At 44.3% G+C, this 25,861-nt stretch overlaps 1 long non-coding RNA gene across 3 annotated transcripts in view; it reads left to right on the top strand.

Moving 5' to 3' along the window:
• Positions 1-3,942: 3,942 nt before the first annotated feature.
• LOC112581215 overlaps positions 3,943-25,861 on the top strand; it is a 45,978-nt gene continuing 24,059 nt past the window's right edge. The window contains exons 1-3 of one of the 3 annotated variants that reach the window (XR_006640421.1): positions 4,316-5,025; positions 5,181-5,328; positions 11,160-11,253. This is a non-coding gene — a long non-coding RNA (uncharacterized LOC112581215). Of the gene's footprint in view, positions 4,189-4,315; positions 5,026-5,180; positions 5,329-8,310; positions 8,356-11,156; positions 11,254-25,861 lie in introns of those variants that run through there. The other 2 variants (XR_006640420.1, XR_006640419.1) reach the window with 2 other exon arrangements.

The raw sequence follows: 25,861 nt of genomic DNA, 5'->3' as shown, positions 1-25,861 counted from the left end.
CAGACCGAGTTCTCAAGAATCAACTTGTCCAGATCTTGGTTTCTAAACACCAATCCTAGTTAAAAGGAGCCAAGAGAAATGGCTGATTCCAGAGTTTGCAAAAGTTGAGTCTGGAACATCCTGTTATACCAGAAAGCAGGAAGTGCAGAGAAACGTAGCGGAGTCCTCAGCAATACTGCAGGAGTTCAGAGCTTCAGCAAAATCTGAGTACAAGTTATTAAGTAAAAGAATTTATAAAAGTTGTTGATTCAAAGAAATTGAGAGAGAGAGAGATGACTCCCACAAGGTGAAATAGAGGAAAGAAGGGAAAGGCAACCAAGAACATCGTTTGCAGCATGTCATTTATTCCTCCCATGTGACAAGTACTTAAAGATTTGTTGAATTAAAGATTTGCCAGTGTGAACATGAGCGTGGGCTCAGTCACCTCAGTCGCGTCCAACCCATGGACTGCAGCCCACCAGGCTCCTCTGTCCATGGGATTCTCCAGGCAAGAATACTGGAGTGGGCCGCCATGCCCTCCTCCAGGGGGTCTTCCCAACTCAGGGATCGAACCTGTGTCTCTTGTGTCTCCTGCATTGCAGGTGGATTCTTTGCCACTGAGCCACCAGGGAAGCCCAAACATGAATAGGTCCTATCAATTAATATAGATACGGAAAACTAACAATATAGGTTCAGAGGCTCAGCATGTGAAAGAAAAGACTGATAATGCTTTAAAATAAAAAAAGGACTGTTACTCAAAGTATACTCCTCAGGAAGCTTATCTTGACTGCCCTCACACATTCATCGTCCTGACACGAATTACGTGGAGAAGAGCGGACAGGTCTGTTTTGAAACTCTCTTCAAGGCTACTTGAACATGTCTGAATAGCATTCACTGATTGACTCTTCAGGAGAAGCAAGGTTAAGTCTTTTTAATGGTTAGTTTTATACATTCCAGTGTAATAAGAATTCTGGCATAGACAAGATGCACTGAAAGGTACAAATATACATGTTTTATTTTGAATTAATTGCAAATTTTAAATGTGTACGGCTGGCATAGAACACCTGCATACCGTTCACCCAGATTCACCAACTCTTAACACTTTGTCCAATCCACTTTATTGCTCTCTCTCTCTCTCTCTCTAAACCTTTTAAAAATAAGTCGTAAGATAACCTTCGGGATCTGTTTCCTAAGAGCAGAGACATTGACTTGTATAATCACAGTACCATGATCAAAATCAGGAAATTTAACACTGATAAAATATAATTATCTAATCTATAGACCTCAAATGTTACCAGTTGTCCAAATAAAGTCTTATATAGCAAGTTTTGTATTCCTGATCCAGGATCTGACCTAAGATAACACAAGGCATTTTATTTTCATGTATTTGAGTCTTTAGTTTTTAGTCTTCATTAATGTGGAACAGTTAATTTCTCAGCCTCTGTCTTTGAGGACACTGACATTTTTGAAGGCCCTAAGTTGGCTATTTCATGGAATATCCCTCAGTTGAGGTCTGCCTAATACTTCCGCATGATGAGACTCAGCATTATGCATCTGGGGCAGAAATATCATAGAAATGATATTGTATCCTCCTTAATGCATCATGGGCTTCCCTGATAGTTCAGTTGGTAAAGAATCCACCTGCAATGCAGGAGACCCCAGTTCGATTCCTGGGTCGGGAAGATCCCCTGGAGAAGGGATAGGCTACCCACTCCAGCATTTTGGCCTGGAGAATTCCACGGACCGTATAGTCCATGGGGTCGCAAAGAGTTGGACACAACTGAGCGAGTTTCACTTCACTTTAATGCATCACAACAGGAGGTACAGTTTATCAGTAAGTCCCACACATTTAATATTAACCTTGATCACTCGGTTAAAGGGCAGTTTCTCCACTGTGAAGTTATCATTTCTTGCTTTGTTATCAATAGGTAATTTGTGGAGGAAATCTTTTGGACTATGTAAATGTCCTATTCCTCATAAAACTTCACTTTCCAGCTTTAACAACCACTGATGACTGTCTGAAACACTTACTGCCATTAACGGCTACAAAATGATTTTTCTCTTTCATGCTAACAAACTTATTAGTTGACAGTAAGCAGAAGCTTCTCCTACACCCATGTATTGACTTACATATTAAAATATGGATTCCTGTTTAAGAGGTCTATAATCCATTTTATTTTGATATCCAGTAGTTCCAGACACGTTAAATTAGAACTCCATAAACCTGATTCCTGCATCCCTTTGACATGCCCTCGCTATTTGACTGCTTTCTTGCTTTCTGGCACAAGATGTTCCAGCATGTACTTTCCCTCACCAGCCCTGGAATCAGCCATATCTGCAAGTGCCAGGTCCTTTCAGCAGGAAATGTTTTTTTTAGAAACCAAGATCTTGTCTCAAGGTACATTCATTGCTAAGAGCCTATCACTGCTTTTAGGCCCTTTCAGCGGATAGATCATACAAATTATAGCCAGGTTAAGAAAAACAACACACTTTCCATGACAGCATTTGGTCAAAACACATTTAAGAGAAATATTCACACACACACAAAAAGCTGTTTTATGAAATGCTCTTAATTACTGGTTAATTTTCCCTTTTAAACTTTGTATATGTTTTGCTTCTACTACACAGGAAGCTAGTCATACAAATTTTATAAAAACAGAGCACACACAAAATTGTAATTTGCTCACTAAGGTGTAGAAGTGAAAGCTAGGAGAGCCTATTTTCCAAAGGTAAGAGTGAAGAGGATTTACCAAAGCTCAAGAATAGTCAGTATTTGAAAAATAAGTGAGTCTAGGAGAAGGAAATGGCAACCCACTCCAGTGTTCTTGCCTGGAGAATCCCAGGGACGGGGCAGCCTGGTGGGCTGCCATCTCTGGGGTCGCACAGAGTCGGACACGACTGAAGCGACTCAGCAGCAGCAGCAAGGAGCTTTAAGCCATTTTTCTTCTAATATTACAAAAAATACTAAAATCTGCAAGTTGATCAGAGGAGAGAGATTAATCTGCTTAGAATACTAACACTCTTACCACTTTCTCACTCCTACAAGAACGCCTGGAATGTTCTGAGGGTGTGAGTACCCCTGTGAACACCTTGCAGACACACATCACTGCTCATCAGAGCCAAACAGGCTGATAAAAAGCCAGTCAAGTGTGACAGAATATGCCCTAAAATTGTTTTTGTTTTCCTAACTCTGTTTCTCAGGTCATTCCGTCTTATCACAGATCCTGTTAAGTAACTATGTAACCTAAGCAGCATTTACTCCCAAATACACCTCTTGGACTTTCCAGAAAGTCTTTCTTTCCCACAGTACATCAACTCAGCCACCATCTTGGCAGAATCCTCAATCTTAGACATCAATTGGAGCTGTCCGCAGTTCCACACCAACTATTCTCCCGTGTTCTTCATCTCCCTTTCCTTTGGTCCATAAAGATCTCAAATATCTTGCATGTAAAAAACTTCACCTTAAAAAAAAAAAAAATCCAAGCGTCTAAAAGAAAAGCTTTCCTTCCCATTTAATCAACTAAGTGCAATCGGGATGCCCTCCTAAATTTTTCCCTCTTCCTCACCCCAAAACGGGATTCATGCTTTCTCTCTCCTCGGTCACTCCACGTGCATGGGTCCAGTCCCGCGTGGGTCCTCACGTGGACTTCTGCACTCACGTCTCAGACCTCTCCTGCAAGCACCAGCTTCCTCCCCTGCCACTCTACACAGTGCAGCCAGAATACTTCCTGACAAAACCCACAAGTCAAGTCACCCATGCTTTAAAAACCTATGACTTCCCAATGTCTAAAAACTAAAGCCGACGAGACGCTTTCAAGGAATACAAAGCCGTCTATTAATCCGGCCCCCTGTCCTACCTATTGTGATAGAAATCTTCAACCCGCTTCTGAGCCGTCCACACTTTTTTGTACCATAAGCGTCATCCAGGATGGAGCAACACCTAAATCCCAGGACACTGCGGTCAACCATCAGCCGCAACACCTGAAGGCAGTTAGGCTGGGGCGCCTGACCCGAGGCCACGCGGCCCCGCTCCTCGGGGATCCGCGCGGAGCCTCAGTTCGCGTCTCGGCTTCTCGTCGCTTCAGGGTCTCGACCGCCCCGGAAACGAAGAGGGGGAGGGCATGACCCCGACCCACACCCCGACCCCCGACCCCACCCAAAGCCTCACCGCTCCGGCGAAAACCCGTCTGCCCTCGGGGCCGCGCGCCGGTAAGTGGGTCCGGCCCCTGCGGCGCGTCCCCGGCTGCTGCGCTTGGCCCGCGGGGTTCGCTCGCAGTCGCTGCTGCTGTTTAGGAAGAGCTGCGCGCGGCATCTCCGGGGGAACTTCGGTCCGTCCTGTCGCCGGTAGCCTCCGCCCGGCTGACTCGGGCCTCTCGGGGTGGGGAGAGGGCCGACTTGCGCGTGCTAACTGGAGTTGGGGAGCGGCAGTTGCAGAGTCCGGGCTGAAGTCGCAGCGCCCCTCTTCCTGAAGGCGGGAAAGCTGGGGGTCGGGGGAGGCTGTGCGGGGGTCCTCCGAGGCTGGACTCGTTGCGGTGGGCCTCAGCCTCCTAACCTCCCCTCCCCCTCTTACAGGAGGTTCTAATAACTTTTAATTGTGTCTTGGCTTCCCTTGTGGCTCAGCTGGTAAAGAATCAGCCTGCAGTACGGGAGACCTGGGTTCGATCCCTGGGTTGGGAAGATCCGCCGGCCAAGGGAAAGGCTACCCACTCCAGTATCCTGGCCTGGAGACTTCCATGGACTTTCCATGGGGTCGCAAAGAGTCGGACACGACTGAGCAACTTTCACTTCACTCCACTTGCGTCTTGGGGCGTTCTGGCTTAAAATTCATCCCTAGGCTAGCAGGTCCCTGGATTCAGCCAAATCTCTCTGCGCTCCTTCCTCTCTGAGATGCAAGTACCGAGGGCAGGGGAGCGGGGATTGGACTGAAGGGACCCCTGGAGCGCTGGCCTCCGCCCAGAAAAGAAGTCGGGACCAGCGGTATCACAGACGCCCCGGACCCTTCTGGCGGAATCGAGGGGGACAGTTAGGTCGTCCCTGCCGCCTCAAGTGAGTATTAATCACCATAGCGTGGGGGAGCAGGCTGACCATGAAAAGTACTATTAAAATGATGCCTTCCTCCTTCCACTGGAAGGAGGTGGATGGGCTTGAAAGTTCCAGTTTCCCATCCTTTCCTCGCCTTCCCGGTATGATCCCGCAACCAGCGACCTGGAAGCCTGGCTTCCAGCCCCAGAACTTTCCGGGCTCCGGGAAGAATCCAGGCTGGAGGCTGGAACTTAAGAAGTGCTGCCCCGTGAGTTCCAGAGGTGGAGGCGGAAGGGTGAACGGAGTCGTGTGGTGGAGAAGGGAGAGGTGAGTGAGTGCTCCGGGAGACTTTGAGAGAGAAATACGCCCCCATGTAGAGACTTCATTGCATTTAGAGGGAAAGGAGGAACGAAATCAGGCTGGAAGGTGCCCAAGGCCAAGCAAGCCCCTAGGGCTGGGCGGTCAGGAGGAAGGGATGGGAGTGGTCGTTAGAGAGGATGGCCGCAAGAGGGCGCAGGAGCGCCGGCGGAACGCAACTGCGGCTCCCAGGTGAGACTTGCAGGCTCTGAGATGGGGCATGAATGGTGAACAACAAGGCGATGCCCAGAGTGATGGTTGTTGGTTACCAGGCGGCTCTGACTCTCGGCCCCAAATAGCCACGCCTCACAAAGGGGGCAGAGGTCTGACTACAGCATGTGTTGGGGGCATTTCCAGCCTGGCAAGTGCCTCAGTGGCCAGACAGCCTGCTGTTCTGTGCATTAGAGTTTAGTAGATTCTACACAAAACTGAGATGACACTATTTTCCTTTCTGCGTTCGCTTTGTCAACTTAATGTTTTTCCGTTGCATTCACATTGTCTGAAGTGGAAGGATGTCTCTTTTTGTAAGACTGAGTAAAATATATATGTGTGTGTGTATAAATATGTCACATTTTCTTTATGCTAGACACCAGGGAAACAGAAAAAGATGGTACCTCAAATTTCTGAATGCCTAAATTAAAAAATAAACCAAAAATGGGTCACATCAAATTTTAGTGAGAACATAGAGGAGTAAAAATTACCCTGTATAGCTTCAGTTCAGTCGCTCAGTCGTGTCCCATGTTGCTCTTTGTGTCCCCATGGACTGCAGCTCACCAGGCTTCCCCTTCATCACCCACTCCTGGAACTTGCTCAAACTCATGTCCTTTGAGTTATGGGAGTATAAAAAATACATCTAGTCAGGAAAGCTGATTGGCTTTTACTTAAAAACTTAAATCTTGTACCGTATTGTTGTAGCCACGTGTTTCGGGAAACAAACTCACTCAGAAGGACAGTGCAGATATCGGAGTGCAGTTTATTACACCGGCGGGCCCAAGGCAGAGTCTCCTCTTAGCCAAGGACCCCGACCAGTTTTTATGAAAACCTTATATACCCTAAGTGTACGTGCTCAAACCCACCTCCCCAAATTCTCTGAAACTAGTCTAAAGAAAGGAAAAGAAAAATACAATCAAAGTTCCCATGTGATTCATATGCCTTAAGCCTAGGTGGTCAATTAATAACAGTGGACAATTATCAATAGTCCTGTGATCATACCCCAGTAAGCATAATAGAATGTATGATTCTATTCGGGTTACACAGATAATTAGGGTATTCTTTTAGGCAGCAGAGAGTCTAGGTACAAGCCCTGGGGCTCTTCCATGGGCAGGTGGGCGGGGGGGTCTGGTTTCCAGTTGGTATGTCGTTTCCAGATACTGGGCATACAGCTCAAAGTCCACTGTCTGGCCCTGTTCTGTTTCCTCCTTCACTATTAGAAAAGAAAAGAGTAAAAGTAAACACAAAACAATAAATTTCTAAAAACAACTCTCTGAACTTCTAAGATAGCCTTCCTTTCTGTATTCCTCCAGCCATCTGTAGGTAGTCTCTATTGTATGCAAATATTAAAAATAAAAGTCAATGATAGAGAAACAGAAAAATAGGTGAGTCTCTGCCTACATCATCATGGTTATTGTGAGACTCCTAATGCCCAAACCCTCGGGTATCATAAAGGTTAACTCTAATAACAACTGTGAGATGTCCAAAACAGCGCATTATAACCTACTGCAAACACTCGGTGGAGACTCAGTAGTCATTGCCCTGATGACGATATACATGTGTTCCAAGCAGAAACTTACTCAGGTGTTACAGCCTTCATTAAGCTTCCGTATGCCCTAAAGTGCCAGCCGGGCGTGTGAGCCTTCAAGACCGTGATACGGTGGTCTTTGGTGGACACGACAGTAGTTGTCCTGAGACAGGGTGTTTGGTGGTCGGGGCTGAGGTGTGGTGTGCCTGCTTGCTCCACTGCTACTCAAAACGGTCTAGGCAAGCAGCGGACACAAGGAAGAAGCTTGTTAAAGATGCCAGTTGATGGGCCGCACTCCAAACCTGCAGGATCGGTTTCTTCCTTGGATGCGGACTGCTTTGTATGCATATTCAAGTTTGAGAGGCAAGATTTGCATAAGTGCTTTTAACCCTAGGCTTACTAGTAAAGATGACTAGGCGAGTTTTAATTACTACTATCTCCTGTGACCCCTCTCAGATTCTGTCTATTGGTCTGGGCGAGAGTACATTTAAAAAAATACATAGTTGACATTTGGCTTCCCGTGTGACTCAGTGGCAAAGAATCGCTCTGCCATGCAGGAGACACAGGTTCCAATCTGGGTCAGGAAGAACCCCTGGAGAAGGAAATGGCAACCCATTCCAGTCTTCTTGACTGGAGAACCCCAGGGACATAGGAGCCTGGCTGGCTATGGTCCATAGGGTCACAGAGTTGGACACAATTTGAGTGACTAACACACACACATAGTTGACGTTCAATATTGTATTTGATTCACAAAATTGTATAACATAGTTTTAGGTGACCAACATAATTTATATAGAATACAAATTTGTTTTAATTACGTCTTCCAGGCAATTCCCAGATGAAACCAGGATTATGCAAGAGGGCTGTTGTATTTTTGTGGTGTGAGACTTGAGTAACCTTTGCTTGGTAACCTTTGATTCAAGGTAACAGGGTCTGTGTGGGTGGGCCAGGTCAGTGCTCCCCACCCTCCCCATTGCTCTGGCAGCATTAGTGGACCGTGAGACGGAAGGGCGTATGAAAATGGGGAAGGAGACCATTACCTTGTGGTCTCCATATGGAAGCTCGTTTCTTCCTGAATATGCCACGTGGCAAAGGACAGAGCAGTGTGGTCTTTCTGCATTTTACGGGCCTCCTGAGTGTATAGGTAGCAGGTGAAAATGCTGTGCTGATAATGCCTTCAAAGATGTACAGGTGTGATTTCTCTATATAATAGCATCTGAGAAAGAAACTTAGAAATGGAGGAGAAAGAGGAGGAAATGGTAGGTTCTCAGATAAAATTTGTGACTCAGGTCAGCAGCTGTGTCCCCTTTTCTTGCTGAAGTCCCACCTATTCAGACCTTGTAAACATTTACTTCTATATCTCTGGTGGTCCTGCCTAACAAATTTATTTTTAATACTTTTTTTCCTCCTAATGTTAGCCAAGGTTAGGTCTTTAGGATATCCCACTGCCTTCTCTCCATTTTCTCCATCCAGACTCCCTTTAAGAGCATGACAAATTCCTGCCATGAGTTACTGATGTGCACATGTTGAAAATGTTCTTTTTTCTTATTAACTTGGGGATGTGTTGATACAGAAGATGCCTGCTGAATATAAGGGTAGGTCGTGGGATATCGGTGAAGAAGGAGAATATGTACTATCTAGGTCCTGTTTGGATTCAGCATCAGTCTATGTCATTGGTTCCCAACCTTTTTTTGGCACCAGGAACTTGATTTCATGGAAGACCATTTTTCCATGGATTGGGGACAGGGATTGGTTTCCGGATGGTTCAAGTGCTTTACGTTTATCCTGCACTTTATTTCTATTATTATTCTATCAGTTCCACCTCAAATAATTAGGCATCAGATCCTAGAGGCTGGGGACTCCTGGTCTATATAGACAAGGATAACGAAAATGCTCCGATAAAGCTGATTGCTGTATGGCCTAGAAATAACACAGAGTTCTAAAAAAGAAGGAGAGCTCTCAGTTGCCTCAAGGAAAGACTTTTTATTCAAAATACACAACAGTACAGGACTTGAGAGCTACATGTGATTTAAAATGAGCTGTGGTTAACCCTGTTCTCAGATTAATGTTTCAAGGGTTAATGTTTTCATTCACTTTTTTTGTTCTGCAAAACTGTCCCAACAATGGCAATGAGTCCTGCATGCAGGCAGCTGATAGCAATTTGTCCCAGCACAGCTGATGTTAATTTGTTCACTTGAATCAGGGGCAGTTGGCCAGATTCCTCAACTGAAAAGATAATAATTTTCCAAGTATCATTAACAGGGTCTTGGAGGGGTCTACTGAGAACTGTGCATGAACCATCGAGTTTCATGGGAATTTTCTTTCTCTACTTCATTTCCCTTGCCTGGAGATTTCTTTGGAAAATGAAGCCTCTCATCTATGTTCAGGCTTTTGTTATTAAGTGTTCTGTAAATTTCCTTTTTCTAATTTAAAAATTGTATTTATTTATACATTTATGTATTTTTTTATTTGGGCTGTGCTGGGTCTTCCTTGCACCACGCGAACCCTTAGTTACATATGGAATCTAGTTGCCTGACTAGATTGAACGTCAGCCGCCTGTATTGGGAGAGCCGGGTCTTAGCCACCGGACCACCAGGGAAATCCGTGTAAATTTCTTCAATTCCATTATTGTTTCACAGTTACTTTCTTGTTTCTTTTTGTTTCTCCAGGGGGAAAAAAAAAAGAGTTCTGTATGGCACCCCACTCCAGTACTCTTGCCTGGAAAATCCCATGGATGGAGGAGCCTGGTGGGCTGCAGTCCATGGGGTCACTAAGAGTCGGACACGACTGAGTGACTTCACTTTCACTTTTCACTTTCGTGCATTGGAGAAGGAAATGGCAACCCACTCCATGTTCTTGCCTAGAGAATCCCAGGGATGGGGGAGCCTGGTGGGCTGCCGTCTATGGGGTCGCACAGAGTTGGACATGACTGAAGTGACTTAGCAGTAGCAGCAGTATATATTCAAGTATCTTAAAATGCTGTAATATAATCACAAATTAAAAATGAAATCATTTCAAGAAAATAACAATTTGTTGATGCGAAAAAAAATCTTCATGATGTTTCATCTTGTCCTCATTTCTTGAGCCGATCTGCATCTTTCACTCTAGATGAGTGGTCATTCTAGATATTTAAAATAAAATAAGATATTGTTGCCCACATCTTAAAATCAGATAACCATTCCTTACTTTTGATTGAGTAGTACTTGGAAATAGAGTTAAGGATCTGCAAATGAGAAATGCTTCCTAAGTGTTTTAAAGAGGCTGTCAGGAAATACTATTGGGTGAAGTCATTTTGTATAACTTACAGCTGTTACCAGAGTCCAGGCTCACTCTACTCAGAGGTGTTGGGATCAAGAAGGGACTTTATTCGGGAGCTGGCTGACAGAGAAGATGGCAGGCTAGTGCCTTATAATAACCGTCTTCTCAGGGCCTGGTTGCTAGGTTATTTATGGATTGGAGATAGGGGGAGGTGAGGAAACCACGTAAAAAGACTAAATCCTTGCAAATGTCTCCTAGAATGGCAAGCCTCAGGCAGGGGAATGTGTTAGTTGCACTTCCTTACAGTCCTTCACAGGGGGGCAGCTCCGGTTATCTCCCTGGGGCAGGCCATTATGTACGTTTATAATAAAAAAGGGTTAAAGTCACTGAAGCAGATCCAGTGTAAATTTAAAATTAACTCTTGCTGGTTACATAGTGTCATCTCTACTGAACACTGCTGCTGCTGCTAAGTCGCTTCAGTCGTGTCCGACTCTTAGCGACCCCATGGACTGCAGCCCACCAGGCTCCCCCGTCCCTGGGATTCTCCAGGCAAGAACACTGGAGTGGGTTGCCATTTCCTTCTCCAATGCATGAAAGTGAAAAGTGAAAGTGAAGTCTCTCAGTCGTGTCCTCTTAGCGGCCCCATGGACTGCAGCCCACCAGGCTCCTCCATCCCTGGGATCCCAGGCAGGAGCACTGCAGTGGGATACCACTGCCTTCTCCACTACTGAACACTACTGGGTTGGATATTGTAGAAATCCCAGGATGAGTAATATGTTCCTTTTTTTTTTTTTTAAATAAGCAGGTCTTGCTGTCTCTAAGCTGAACCTGGTCACCTTTTTTTGAGCCAAGAAGAGCCCTGGGATGTGAAGAAAAGGAGACAACAGTCATGCACCCAGGTAGGTGGGGATGAATAAAGCAGATCGCACAGAGGTGATGTCCGAAGGTGAAGGAGGAACCGAGGCCTAAAGTGTTGTTTGCGTGGCTCTGCTCACTGGGGATTCCTTCGAGAAGTCCAGGTCTCTGTGTCCCGCTGTCACAGATGTCCCTCTCCTGCTCCACTCCCCATGCTCCTAAATCCTCTAAGGGTTTCCTTTTGCTCCGATGATCTTCCATGGCAATCGGAGTGAGAACCAGAGGCTTCCCCACGCCCAGCAAGGGATGTTCTAACTCTTCTTCCATTGCTTTTGGGGGCCTGGGAAAATCTGTGCATTTACAGAGTTCCTTTATGGAGTTTGAGTGAGTTTCTCCTCCCTTGTCTCCTAGAGACACCTGAATGTTCCACTATGACACTGGGAGCGTGAGGCAGACTGACTGTCCCCCATTCACGTCTGTGCCGAGCAGGCCTCCCCAGCGCCCAGACCCTCCACTGGGTCCTCAGAAATGAGTCTGAGAGCCTCCCAGTGTTACCCAGCGTCACAATAGAGTAACCTGGGCCACTTCTTTAAGATAGCATTGATCCTGGGCCCTGCGTAGGACTAATTGACAGAAGCTCTGGGCGTGCAACACAGAGGACTGTAGAGTTCTAAAAATAACAGAAATGATCTCAATGGAGAGTCAAAGGTGAAAATGACTTTGGTGAATGTTGCTCAGAATTTCCCATCTATATGAATCACTTTTGGATCCCATTAAAAACAGTAATAGGGGCCTGATACTCAGAGGTTATGACTCTCCAAGTCTGGGTCATTAATTTGCAATTTGAGCAGTCAATGAAGTTGCTTCCCCCAGACCTCATTCCCAGCAGCATTAATCTAGAGAAATCAAGAACAGTGCCTGAGTGCCTTACACACGATCACCCTATCTGAACACAAATGCTGCTGCTCCCAGTGAAGACCACCACCAACTTCTGGAAGGATGACATTCTCTGCTCACCACTTGCAAAATGAGTAGGGACTAGAGAAAGCAGTGGAGTCTGAACAGCGGGGGAACAACATGTATTCATTCCCGAAAGGAATGTTTCATGAGAATCTACTGTGTGCTCACACACATGTGTTAAAGACACTGTGCTAAGATCCACACATTACGAGAGTTGATTGTTGTAATCTTCTGGGGACGGAGGCTTCAGTGTTGGGGATGGGGTCTTCAGTGTTGGGGACTGGGTGTTCTGTGTTCATCTTTACCAGGAGGATTTAAATGTCAGGCTTGCCTTCGTGGGAGTAGAGATTATCTTTGTTTCTTCTCTTGCCATATCATGGATAATAAAGATAAAACCCACCCACCAAATTTCAAGTCCTTGCTCTCCTTAACCCGAGTCTGAGCATCAAAAACTGGAAATGCCAGATCCATTCACAAAGGTGGCAGAGTTGCCAGGAGCTCTGGTCTCTGAGCTGCTCTGAGAAGGGTGACCGATGAATGGGGGCGGAGCCATGGCAGGACAGTTTTTCCTTTTTTGGTCGTTTAAGTGATCCCTTTAAACGGAATCTGAACTGACATTTCCTATTAGGCTCTGCAAGTCTGATTTTGGAAGAGGGACTATATTCTGGATGGAAACTCTGTGCCCGAATGTTAAGCCTCAAATGAGAAACAGAGATCTGGGGCATCAAATGGGCTACTCAGGAGGTGGGACTGATCCTGGGTGACCAGCGCCCCTGATTCCAGTCTGCTCTTGGGGCAGATGCATTGTTAGAGTTACTAGATTCAAGTCACCGTGAGTTTCACCTGGATTCCCTGTGTGTGCCTGTGTGGAGGTTTGAGATAAAGAAAAGGCGAAAAGGGAAAGGCTGTTGAAAACCCTAGGTTGGGTAACCGCAGATCAGAGTGAGAAGTGGTCTGTGCTGCACGCTGCGATACCACTTTGCCTGAACCGCAGGCTGAGGTGTGTGGCCTCATTACAGCGGGAGTCGGGACTGGTGGTCTTGCGCCCAGGGCGGGATGTCTTGGCCCTGGGAGGGGCTGGCGTGTGCCGGAAGTCCTCCGTGCGCTGTTCGGCATGTGGTGGGAGAAGGGTAAGGCAGGCGGAGTGATGTTACTATCAAGGGCGAAGTCTCTGATCGTAGGGCACAGAGGTGATGGGGAGAGGTTGGCACGAGCGAGGGGGGCCGGGAGGAGTGGGAAGAGACTGCACTGAGGGTCCTCGGCCCCAGTGCCCCTCAGCGAGGTGTTCAGGAACTAGAGGAGTGTGCTCCCTGTGAAATGCAGCACTGTGTGTTAGAATACCGATTTCTGCCCATTTCAGGTTTTCAAGAGTTAATCTGAACCTACCTCTTTTCAGTTCCAGCAGCCTCAAATCAAAGGTGGTTAAGAGCACTTTATCTGCAGGAACTAGGGGACAGGTTTTTCTAGGAAAGGAAAGTGGAAAGTGAAGTCGCTCAGTTGTGTCCGACTCTTTGCGACCCCATGGACTGTAGCCTACCAGGCTCCTATGTCCATGGGATTTTCCAGGCAAGAATACTGGAGTGGGTTGCCATTGCCTTCTCCAGGAGATCTTCCCGACCCAGGGAATGAACCCGGGTCTCCCACACTGTAGGCAGATGCTTTACCATCTGAGCCACCAGGGAGGTCCAGTTTTTCTAGAGAAGATGCCAAATGAAAGCAAGGATACTATTTGATTGTATCTTACCCAGCCACCTTGGTCTTGGAAAGCCTAGTTGGCTGGGTGTGATTGGCTGTTCTTAATTTATTTTCTCAGGTTAACATGCCTTGACTCGATATTAAGTTTTGTGTGCTTAAATAGGCTACCAAAGGGTGAGAGTCACCTCAGCCTAGTGGCCTCCTTGTTTAATCACTTTTAACAGTGGGAACTCAGTAGGTGGAATATTACACTTCTCATCCATTTGCAAGGTAATTTAGCAGTTGTCCACCTAACACAGAAACGCACAGGCATGTTGGTGCAGCAGTTTCACCAGATAAGCCACATGTGTAGAAACCAAAGAGCCACGTCTATGACAGCAGGAAAAAGAACATGTGCAGCTATGTAAATGCATACTACGAAGTGTTTTGGTTAAGTCGTTTTATTCGTAATTACCATGGAATACGACACTGTTTGGGAATGCAGGAGATCCATTTCTACTGGTGCGAAAGTATCACCTTCAAATATCATTGGTAAAGGAAAGCAATTTCATTGACAGAAAGTTTGATTTGACAATATATGTGTCAGTGTTGAACCATGTACGTAGTATTTTAGCAGTGGTGTATGTGTGCATGTGTACTATACAAATTCAAAAGCAGTTTGTGACACATGGAAATTGCATAGCAAGGAGGGTACACTTAGTGGTGACTAGAACATCTGGAGATAACATTTTACTACCTCTGGAGGGGTAGTTAATTCATGGACATTTTTACTTGATTTTATTATTCATAATGTGTATTACTTTATAATTAAATTTGTTCCTCTGTAATTTTCTATCACTACCTTAATATATGACTACACGTTTCACAGTTTAAAGAACATTCTACAGTTCATAAGTTAGAAATCTAGCAGTCTTGGCTGGGCTTTCTGTTTCGGGCCTTAGAAGGTCAGTGAGGAGGGGGCTCATGAGGCATAGGTTCTTGTCTGCAGCTTCCAAGAGAGAGTCCACTTCCAGGACCGTTCAGGTGCTAAGCAGGATCCATTTCCTTCTGGCGGTCTCTGTGTCATGCTTCCATGGTCACACCTTGCATCTGGTGTCCCTGAAGGAGAGAAGAAATACCGTGTCACTGTGGACTCATTTGTTCTCTAATCTTTTACAGTGTATTCAGTTGAAAAGATCATCACAAGTATTTTATGTCAGGAAGGTTATTACCTCAAGGTCTAAAACTAGAAACTGTTCACAGTTAGGTTATGATTCAAATGCAAGTCATGGGATTAGTAAATAGAAGAAATTAGTGACCCCCAATCTACCCGCTGCAACTGCCAGCACCCGCCTCTATCCCTCTCCTCCTCCATTCTCTGCTCCTCATGGTGACCTCACTGTCTCTGCCTGTGACCTTTAGATATCTCTAGAACTAAGGCTTCCCCTTCTCAGCCTCTTTACTGTGCTCCCACACCCATCCTGTGCATTTCAGACCTTCATCTCCATGAAGCCTCTATCCCCTGATCCCAAACGCTCAGCCCAGCCCTCCTCCCCTTCTGCTCTCCCAAGCCTTTTATCCTTTGTTTCCTCCTCCTTTGCCCTTTGTCCTCCCGTCATTCCAGGGACTTCTGCCCATTGCTCATGTCTTGTGTGTCTAATGCCCTCAAATGTTCCAGTCCTCAGTTACCAAGTGTCCTGCACCATTTCCCCCATGACACCATCTTTTTTTTTTTTAATTTTATTTTATTTTTAAACTTTACATAATTGTATTAGTTTTGCCAAATAACAAAATGAATCCGCCACAGGTATACATGTGTTCCCCATCCTGAACCCTCCTCCCTCCTCCTTCCCCATTCCATCCCTCTGGGTCGTCCCAGTGCACCAGCCCCAAGCATCCAGTATCGTGCATCGAACCTGGACTGGCAACTCATTTCATACATGATATTTTACATGTTTCAATGCCATTCTCCCCAATCTTCCCACCCTCTCCCTCTCCCACGGAGTCCATAAGACTGTTATATACATCAGTGTCTCTTTTGCTGTCTCGTACACAGGGTTATTGTTACCGTCTTTCTAAATTCCATATATATGCGTTAGTATACTGTATTGGTGTTTTTCTTTCTGGCTTACTTCACTCTGTATGACACCATCTTTATGGCAGAAAGTGAAGAGGAACTAAAAAGCCTCTTGATGAAGTGAAAGAGGAGAGTGAAAAAGTTGGCTTAAAGCTCAACATTCAGAAAACAAAGATCATGGCATCTGGTCCCATCACTTCATGGGAAATAGATGGGGAAACAGTGGAAACAGTGTCAGACTTTATTTTTTTGGGCTCCAAAACCACTGCAGATGGTGACTGCAGCCATGAAATTAAAAGATGCTTACTCCTTGGAAGGAACGTTATAACCAACCTAGATAGCATATTCAAAAGCAGAAACATTACTTTGCCAACAAAGGTTCGTCTAGTCAAGGCTATGGTTTTTCCAGTGGTCATGTATGGATGTGAGAGTTGGTCTGTGAAGAAAGCTGAGCACCGAAGAATTGATGCTTTTGAACTGTGGTGTTGGAGAAGACTCTTGAGAGTCCCTTGGACTGCAAGGAGATCCAACCAGTCCATTCCAAAGGAGATCAGTCCTGGGTGTTCTTTGGAAGGAATGATGCTAAAGCTGAAACTCCAGTACTTTGGCCACCTCATGCGAAGAGCTGACTCATTGGAAAAGACTCTGATGCTGGGAGGGATTGGGGGCAGGAGGAAAAGGGGACGACAGAGGAGGAGATGGCTGGATGGCATCGCTGACTCGATGGACATGAGTCGGAGTGAACTCTGGGAGTTGGTGATGGACAGGGAGGCCTGGCGTGCTGCGATTCATGGGGTCGCAAAGAGTTGGACACGACTGAGTGACTGAACTGAACTGAACTATAATTCCTGACTCTGCAATTTCCCCTGCAATTTTGGGGAATAGTTTGAGAAGAATAGGAATTAACTCTTCTCTATGTGTTTGGCAGAATTCACTTGTGAAGCCATCTGCTCCTGCACTTTCATTTTTTGGAAGCCTTTTTAAATAGCTCATCTAAATATGGTATTCTCTGATGACTTAGCAGGTAAAGAATCTGCCTGCAATGTAGGAGACACAGGTTCAATTGCTGGGTAGGGAAAATCTCCTGGAGGCGAAAAATGGCAACCCACTCCAGTATTCTTCCCTGGGAAATTCCATGGGCAGAGGAGCCTGGTGGGCTACTGTCCATGGGGTTGCAAAGAATTGGATGCAACTGAGCGACTGCATATCTATATCTATATAGATAGATAGGAGTGTATATCCTTCTGGTGTGATGTGTCATTTAAGGCCGGTGTTTCCTCATTGATTTTCTGTCTGGATGACCTGTCCAGTGTTATCAGTGAGGTGTCAAAGGTCCCTACTTTTATTGTTACTGTCAATTTCTCCCTTATGTTAGTTAATACTTGCTTTATGTATTTTGGTGCTCCTATCTTGGGTGCATAAATACTTAAAACTGTTGTATTTTCTTTTTGGACTGATCCTTTGATCATTATGTAGTGTCTTCCTCTGTCTGTTTTAAACATCCTTATTTTAAAGTCTAATTGGTCTGGGAATTTCCTGGCAGTCCAGTGATTAGGACTCAGCGCCTTCACTGCCGTGAACCAGGTTCAGTCCCTGGCGGGGTACTAAAGTCCTGCAACCCACGCAGCCAAAAAACATTGTTTTAAAAGGCTGTTTTAAAAATCACTTAAAATTTTAAATATACTGGCATGTGGAGTATGAGAGGCTTATTGGGATATACTAAAGTTTCAAAAAAGTTAAAAACAGAATTACTGTATGACCTAGTGATTCCACTCCTGGATATATATTGAAGAAAAAGCCAAAACACTATTTCAAAAATATATATGTACCCCAATGTTTATACTAGCAGTATTGACAATTGCCAAGATATATAAGCAACCTAAGTGTCCATCAACAGACGAATGGATAAGGAAGATGTGTATTCACACACACACACACACACACACACACACACACACACACACACAATGTAATACTACCTAACAGTGAAAAAAATGAAATTTTGCCATTTGCAGCAACATGGATGGCCTTGGAGGGCATTGTGCTAAGTGAAGTAAGGCAAATACTGTTTGAAAAATATAACAAATGAGTGACTATAGCTAGGAAAAAAAAGCAAACTCACAGATACAGAGAACAAACCAGTGGTGACCAGGAGGGAGGTAGGAGGTGCAGTGTAGGGGTTGTGGAGGTGGGAGTGGGGGTACACAGTGTTGGCCATAAGACAGGCTTAAGGGGGACTTGCCCGGTGATCCAGTGGCTAAGACTCCCATGCTTCCAGTGCAGGAGGCCCAAGTTTGATCCCTGGTAGGAAACTAGATCCCACATGCTGCAACTAAGCCCCGGCACAGTCCAAAAAAAAAAAAAAGGATAGGCTCAAGGGTGTAGTCTACAACATGGGGGAAGAGCAATATTTTATAACAGTAAATGGGAAGTAACCTTTAAAATTGTATTACATTTTTTTAATTTTTAAAAATAAAAAATTTCTAAAGATTCTTTATTCTCAAAGAATATTTGAAAAAGTAAATAAGCTTTTGTCAAATTTTTCTCTTAATCAGTGTACTTCAGAGAATTGGGAAAATATAAATATGTAAGTTGCACCACAATTCATAACACACTCATAGACACACAATAAACAAAAAATGCTGATCTACTGATTCAATTATAATATGCTTTATTAACATAGATCACAGTTTCCTTTGTGAATTATCAGTATGTATTCACAACATCATTTTTAAAGGCTTCTGTCCATTCCCAGCACAAAATGCTAATCCCCCCTCCATTGTTGCCATTGGTTTATTTTCAACCAAAACTGCAATGCAAACAACTTCACTGCAAACAAGATGAACAGTCACCTCTGCTTATTAAAGGCACTGGCTTTTCAAGTGGAGCTTATAATCAGTCCAGGCTTGTTCCTGTAGGTTTCCATTACTCTCCACACTCTCCTAACAGACAGTGATATTCTTCCTTATTACTTCTTTGTATGTTCTAAACAGTTTACAAGAATCATATTTTAAATGTATGCTCAGTCATGTTAAATTTCTGAAATACGTTTGAACTCAACTGATAAATATTTTCAAAGACCTCAAAGATTCAGAACCAAGAGCTCTAACATTTTTGATATTGTGCATATGCGTCCCCTAGTGTATTTGTAAAATGTAAAGTGTATCATCCACAGAGTGACAAGATTTACCCAGGTGAAAATAATTAGTGTGAATTGTTCTGTAAACGTTTGATAGAGGGAAAAAAGCTTGGTAGAAATCACCAGTGAAGCCATATAGTCCTGGTATTATTTGCTGGGAGATTTCTGAGTACTGTTTCAGTGTCCGTAATAGTAAATTGATCTGTTCAGATTGTTTTACTTCTTCATGATTCAGTCTTTTTCTTTTTTAACTTTTTACTTGGCCTATAGATTTTTTAGGATCATGTTTAGTTTTTACATATTTGTAAACTTTCTAGTCTCTGTCCTGTTGTTCATTTCTGGTTTCTTGCCATTGTGGTTAGTATGTGAGTAAGCAAGTCAGAAAGAGGAAGACAAATGCTATATGATATCACTTATATGTGAGATCTAAAATATGACACAAATGAACCTGTATATGAACCAGAAACAGAATCACGGACATGGAGAACTGACTGGCGGTTGCCGAGGAGGAGGGGTTCAGGGCGGGATACAGTGGGAGGTTGGGGTTAGCAAGTGTAAGCTTTTATGTATAGAATAGATAAACAGCAAGGTTGTACTGTATAGCACAGAGAATTATATTCACTATCCTATGATAAACCATAATGGAAAAAATTATATTATATATATATATATATACACACACACATAAATATATAACAGACTCACTAATAATTAGTATGATATCAGTCTTCTTCAATTTGCTAAGATTTGTTTAGTGAACCATGATCTGTCCTGGAGAATGTTCAGGACATTACTTGATCTGTCCTGGAGAATGTTCAACGAGCAGTTAAGAAGAATTTTGCTGCTATTGGATGAACTGCTGTGTTTTTGCCTGTTAAGTCCATTTGGTCTAACATATAATTCAAGTTTAGTACTCCCTTACTGACGTACTTTCTGAATGATCTGTTCACTGTGGAAAGTTGGGTATTAAAGATCCAAACACTTTTTTTCTATTCTCTATGTCTCTCTTCAAATCTGTTAGTATTTGCTTAACACAGTAACACTGGTGAGTGCATATTTATTTGTTTGTCATCTTGATGAATTGACAACATTATCATTATTTCAGTTCCGTTCAGTCACTCAGTCATGTCTGACTCTCTGCGACCCCATGGACTGCAACACGCCAGGCCTCCCTGTCCATCACCAACTCCCGGAGCTTGCTCAAACTCAAGTCCATTGAGTCAGTGGTGCCATCCAACCATCTCATCCTCTGTCATCCCCTTCTCCTCCTGCCTTCAATCTTTCCCAGCATCAGGGTCTTTTCAAATGAGTCGGTTCTTCACATCAGGTGGCCAAACTTCATCAACTTCAGCATCAGTCCTTCTGATGAATATTCAGGACTGATTTCCTTTAGGATTCACTGGTTTGATCACCTTGCAGTCCAAAGGACTCTCAAGAGCCTTCTCCAACACCACAGTTCAAAAGCATCAATTCTTCAACGTTCAGCTTTCTTTATGGTCCAACTCTCACATCCATACATGACCACTGGAAAAACCATAGCCTTGACTAGATGGACCTTTGTCGGCAAACTAATGTCTCTGCTTTTTAATATGCTATCTTGGGTTGTCATAGCTTTTCTTCCAAGGGGCAAGTGTCTTAATTTCATGGCTGCAGTCACCATCTTCAGTGATTTTGGAGCCCAAGAAAATAAAGTCTGTCACTGTTTCCATTGTTTCCCCGTTTATTTCCCATAAAGTGATGGGACCAGATGCCATGATCTTAATTCTCTGAATGTTGAGTTTTAAGCCAACTTTTTCACTCTCCTCCTTCACTTTCATCAAGAGGTTCTTCAGTTCCTCTTCACTTTCTGCCATAAGGGTGGTGTCATTTGCATATCTGAGGTTAAACTATAAAGAGAGCTGAGCGCCGAATAATTGATGCTTTTGAACTGTGGTGTTGGACAAGACTCTTGAGAGTCCCTTGGACTGCAAGGAGATCCAACAAGTCCATCCTAAAGGGGATCAGTCCTGGGTGTTCATTGGAAGGACTGATGTTGAAGCTGAAACTCCAGTACTTTGGCCACCTGATGCAAAGAGCTGACTCATTGAAAAGACCTGATGCTGGGAAAGATTGAAGGCAGGAGGAGAAGGGGATGACAGAGGATGAGATGGTTGGATGGCGTCATTGACTCAATGGACATGGGTTTGGGTGAATGGGAGTTGGTGATGGACAGGGAGGCCTGGTGTGCTGTGGTTCATGTGGTCGCAAAGAGTCGGAATCGACTGAACTGAACTCTGCATATAAAGTAAATAAGCAGGGTGACAATACACAGCCTTGACGTACTCCTTTCCCAATTTGGAACCAGTCTGTTGTTTCATGTCCGCTTCTAACTGTTGCTTCTTGACTGGCACCAGGATTTCTCAGGAGGCAGGTAAGGTAGTCTGGTATTCCCATCTCTTAAAACGAATTTGCTACAGTTTGTTGTGAGCTACACAGTCAAAGGATTTGGCATAATCAATAAAGCAGAAGTAGATGTTTTTATGGTATTCTCTTGCTTTTACGATGATCCGGTGGATGTCGGCAATTTGATTTCTGATTCCTCTGCCTTTTCTAAGTCCAGCTTGAACAATTGGAAGTTCACAGTTCACATACTGTTGAAGCCTGGCTTGGAGAATTTTGAGCATTACTTTGCTAGCATGTGAGATGAGTGCAATTGTGCAGTAGTTTGAACATTCTTTGGCATTGCCCTTCTTTGGGTTTGGAATGAAAACTGACCTTTTCCAGTCCTGTGGCCACTGCTGAGTTTTTCAAATTTGCTGGCATATTGAGTGCAGCACTTTCACAGCATCATCTTTTAGGATTTGAAATAGCTCAACTGGAATTCATCACCTCCACTAGCTTTGTTTGTAATGATGCTTCCTAAGGTCCACTTCACTTTGCATTCCAGGATGTCTGGCTCTAGGTAAGTGATCACACCATCATGGTTATCTTGGTCATGAAGATCTTTTTTGTACAGTTCTTCTGTGTATTGTTACCACCTCCTCTTAATATCTTCTGCTTCTGTTAGGTCTATACCATTCCTGTCCTTTATTGTGCCCATCTTTGCATGAAATGTTCTCTTGGTATCTCTAATTTTCTTGAAGAGATTTCTAGTCTTTTCCATTCTATTGTTGTCCTCTATTTCTTTGCATTGATCACTGAGGAAGGCTTTCTTATCTCTCCTTGCTATTCTTTGGAACTCTGCATTCAGATGGGTATATCTTTCTTTTTCTCCTTTGCCTTTTGTTTTTCTTCTCAGCTATTTGTAAGGCCTCCTCAGACAACCATTTTGCCCTTTTGCATTTCTTTTTCTTGGGGATGGTCTTGATCACTGCCTCCTGTACAATGTCATGAACCTCTGTCCATAGTTCATCAGGCAGTCTGTCTGTCAGATGTAATCCCTTGAATCTATGTGTCACTTTCACTGTATAATCGTAAGGGATTTGATTTAGGTCATACCTGAATTGGTCGAGTGGTTTTCCCTACTTTCTTCAATTTAAGTCTGAATTTGGCAGTAAGGATTTCATGATCTGAGCCACATTCAGCTCCCAGTCTTGTTTCTGCTGACTGCATAAAGCTTCTCCATCTTCGCCTGCAAAGAATATAATCAGTCTGATTTTGGTATTGACCATCTGGTGGTGTCCATGTGTAGAGTCTTCTGAGTTGTTGGAAGAGGGTGTTTACTATGACCAGTGCGTTCTCTTGGCAAAACTCTGTTAGCCTTTGCCCTCTTCATTCTGTACTCCAAGGCCAAATTTGCCTGTTACCCCAGGCACCTCTTGACTGCCTACTTTTGCATTCCAGTCCCCTATGATGAAAAGGCGGAGAAGGCAATGGCACCCCGCTCCAGTACTTTGCCTGGAAAATCTCATGGACAGAGGAGCCTGGTAGGCTGCAGTCCATGGGGTCGCTAAGAGTCGGACATGACTAAGCGACTTCACTTTCACTTTTCACTTTCATGCATTGGAGAAGGAAATGGCAACCCACTCCAGTGTTCTTGCCTGGAGAATCCCAGGGACAGGGGAGCCTGGTGGCTGCCGTCTATGGGGTCACACAGAGTCGGACACGAGTGAAGTGACTTAGCAGCAGCAGCAGCATGATGAAAAGGAGATCTTTTTGGGTATTAATTCTAGAAGGTCTTGTAGGTCTTCATTGAACCACTCAGCTTCTTCGGCATTAGTGATTGGGGCATAGGCTTGCATTACTGTGATATTGAATGGTTTGCCTGGGAAACGAACAGAGATCATTCTGTCATTTTTGAGATTACACCCAAGTACTCCATTTTGGACTCTCTTGTTGACTATGATGGCTACTCCATTTCTTCTAAGGGATTCTTCCCCACAGTAGTAGACTCAAACATAGGTCTGGCTCAGTCTCTGGTGGGGTGGGTCTCTGGATCCTGGTGCAGACATGGTTTTGTCTGAGCCCTTTGAGCATCACTGGTGGATATGGGGTTTGAGTCTAAACGCGATTTCGCCCCTCCTACCTTCTTTCTGGGGCTTCTCCTTGCCGTTTTGGATGTGGGGCATCTCTTTTTGGTGGGATGCAACATTCTCCTGTCTATGGTTGTTCAGCAGTGAGTTGTAATTTTGGAGTTCTCGCAGGAGAAGATGAACACACATCCTTCTACTCTGCCATCTTGCCCTTCTCCTATCATATAATGACCTTAATTTTTTTTCTTGTTGCAGCTTTTGGCTGAGACTCTGTTTTGTCTGGTATGACTCTTGCTACCACTGCTTTCCTTTAGTTTCCACTTGTGTGGCATGTCTTGTTCTAAAGCTTCACTTTGAGCCTAATTTGTGTTTTTAACACTGAAGTCAGTCTCTGATAGGCAGCATATAATTTGATCTTATTTTTTTCTTCTAATCTAGTTGATTTACAATGTTATATTAGCTTCAGGTGTACAGCAATCAATTATACATCTGCATATATCCATTCTTTTTTAGATTCTTTTCTCTTATAGGCCATTACAGACTACTGAATAGATTTCCCCATGCTATACAGTTGGTTCTTAGTAGTTATCTATTTTACATATCGTACTATAGTAGTGTGTATAGGTCATTCCCTGGAGAAGGCAATGGCACCCCACTCCAGTACTCTTGCCTGGAAAATCCCACGGATGGAGGAGCCTGGTGGGCTGCCGTCTATGGGGTCGCACAGAGTCGGACACGACTGAAGTGACTTAGCAGCATATAGGTCATTCCCAATTTCCCAATTTATCCCTCCCCCACCCTAATCTCAGTAAGGATGTTTGATTTCTACATCTGTAATTCTGTTTTGTAGATAAGTTCGTTTGTACCCTTTTTTTTAGATTCCACACATAAGTGATATGATATTTGCCTTTCTCTGACTTCACTCAGTATGACAGTCTCTGGTTCTATCCACGTTGCTGCAAATGGCATTATTTCATTCTTTTTTATGGCTGAGTAATGTTCCCTTGTATATATGTGTTGTGGTCTGTGCGAGGGTTGGGAAAGAATCTCCAGACATGGAGTATTTCAGAAAGGAGCATGTTTATTAAGCACAAATATCAGAGATAATGTGGGCACTGCAAGCAGTCAGGCCGACTTCCTGACAGATCAGGGAGCACCGGCCAAAGGGAGACTAGAGAAGGGGAAGGGGATAAACAGTCGGCAGGCTCAAAGGACAGCCGACGCTTTCCTGGGCTTGAACTTGGGTGAAAGACGCTCAGTCGTGTCTGACTCTTTTCAACCCCATGGACTGTAGCCCGCCAGGATCCTCTGTCCATGGAATTCTCCAGGCAAGAATACTGGAGTGGATTGCCATTCCCTTCTCCAGGGGATCTTCCCAACCTAGGGACTGAACATTGCAGGTAGATTCTTTACCATCTGAGCCACCAGGGAAGCCCTTTTGTGGGCCAGTAGCCAAGTATTACAGCTTCAAGACAGAAAATTCTTGCTGAAAGGGAGGCCTTAGGTGACTGGTTAGGGCACTTTTGGGTGAGTACCAGGATGGGTATTTTTACCTAATATGGGGTCAGGGAACTGGTCGGTAAGGACTATAGGGAGAGCTCTTAGCAATGGTTGCTGTAGAGTTCAGTCAGTTCCAGAGATAACAGTGCTGGGCTCCGCATCTGTGGCCTCATACCTGTGACCTCAATATGGGACTCCACAGTACATACCGAATCTTCTTTATCCATTCCCCTGTTGATGGACACTTAGGTTGCTTCCATGTCCCAGCTATTGCAAATAGTGCTGCTATGAACATTGGGGTGCATGTGTCTCTTTAAGTTAAGATTTTCTCTGGATATATACCCAGGAGTGGAATTGCTGGATATGGTAGCTCTGATGCTGGGAAAGATTGAAGGCGGGAAGAGAACGGGATGACAGAGGATGAGATGGTTGGATGGCATCACCGACTCAATGGACATGAGTTTGGGTAAACTCTGGGAGTTGGTGATGGAAAGGGAGGCCTGGCGTGCTTGCTGCAGGGGATGGGGTCACAAAGAGTCGGACATGACTGCACGACTGAACTGAACTGATGGTAGCTCCATTTTTCATTTTTTAAGGAACCTCCTTACTGTTCTCAGAAGTGGCTGTACCAGTTTACATTCCCACCAACAGTGTAGGAGAGTTCCCTTTTCTCCACACCCTACCCAGCATTTACTGTTTGTAGATTTTTTGATGATGGGCATTCTGACTGGTATGAAGTGATACCTCATTGTACTGAATAGTTTTGACTAGTATTTCTTTAATAATTAATAATGTTGAGCATCTTGTGCTTTTTAGCTATCCATATGTCTTTGGAGAAATGTCTATTTAGA

This window comes from Bubalus bubalis, chromosome 21 (assembly GCF_019923935.1).
Source record: "Bubalus bubalis isolate 160015118507 breed Murrah chromosome 21, NDDB_SH_1, whole genome shotgun sequence".
Lineage (NCBI taxonomy): Eukaryota > Metazoa > Chordata > Mammalia > Artiodactyla > Bovidae > Bubalus > Bubalus bubalis.
The sequence above is the reverse complement of the archived record's forward strand: the minus strand, read 5'-3'. Positions and strand labels throughout refer to the sequence as shown.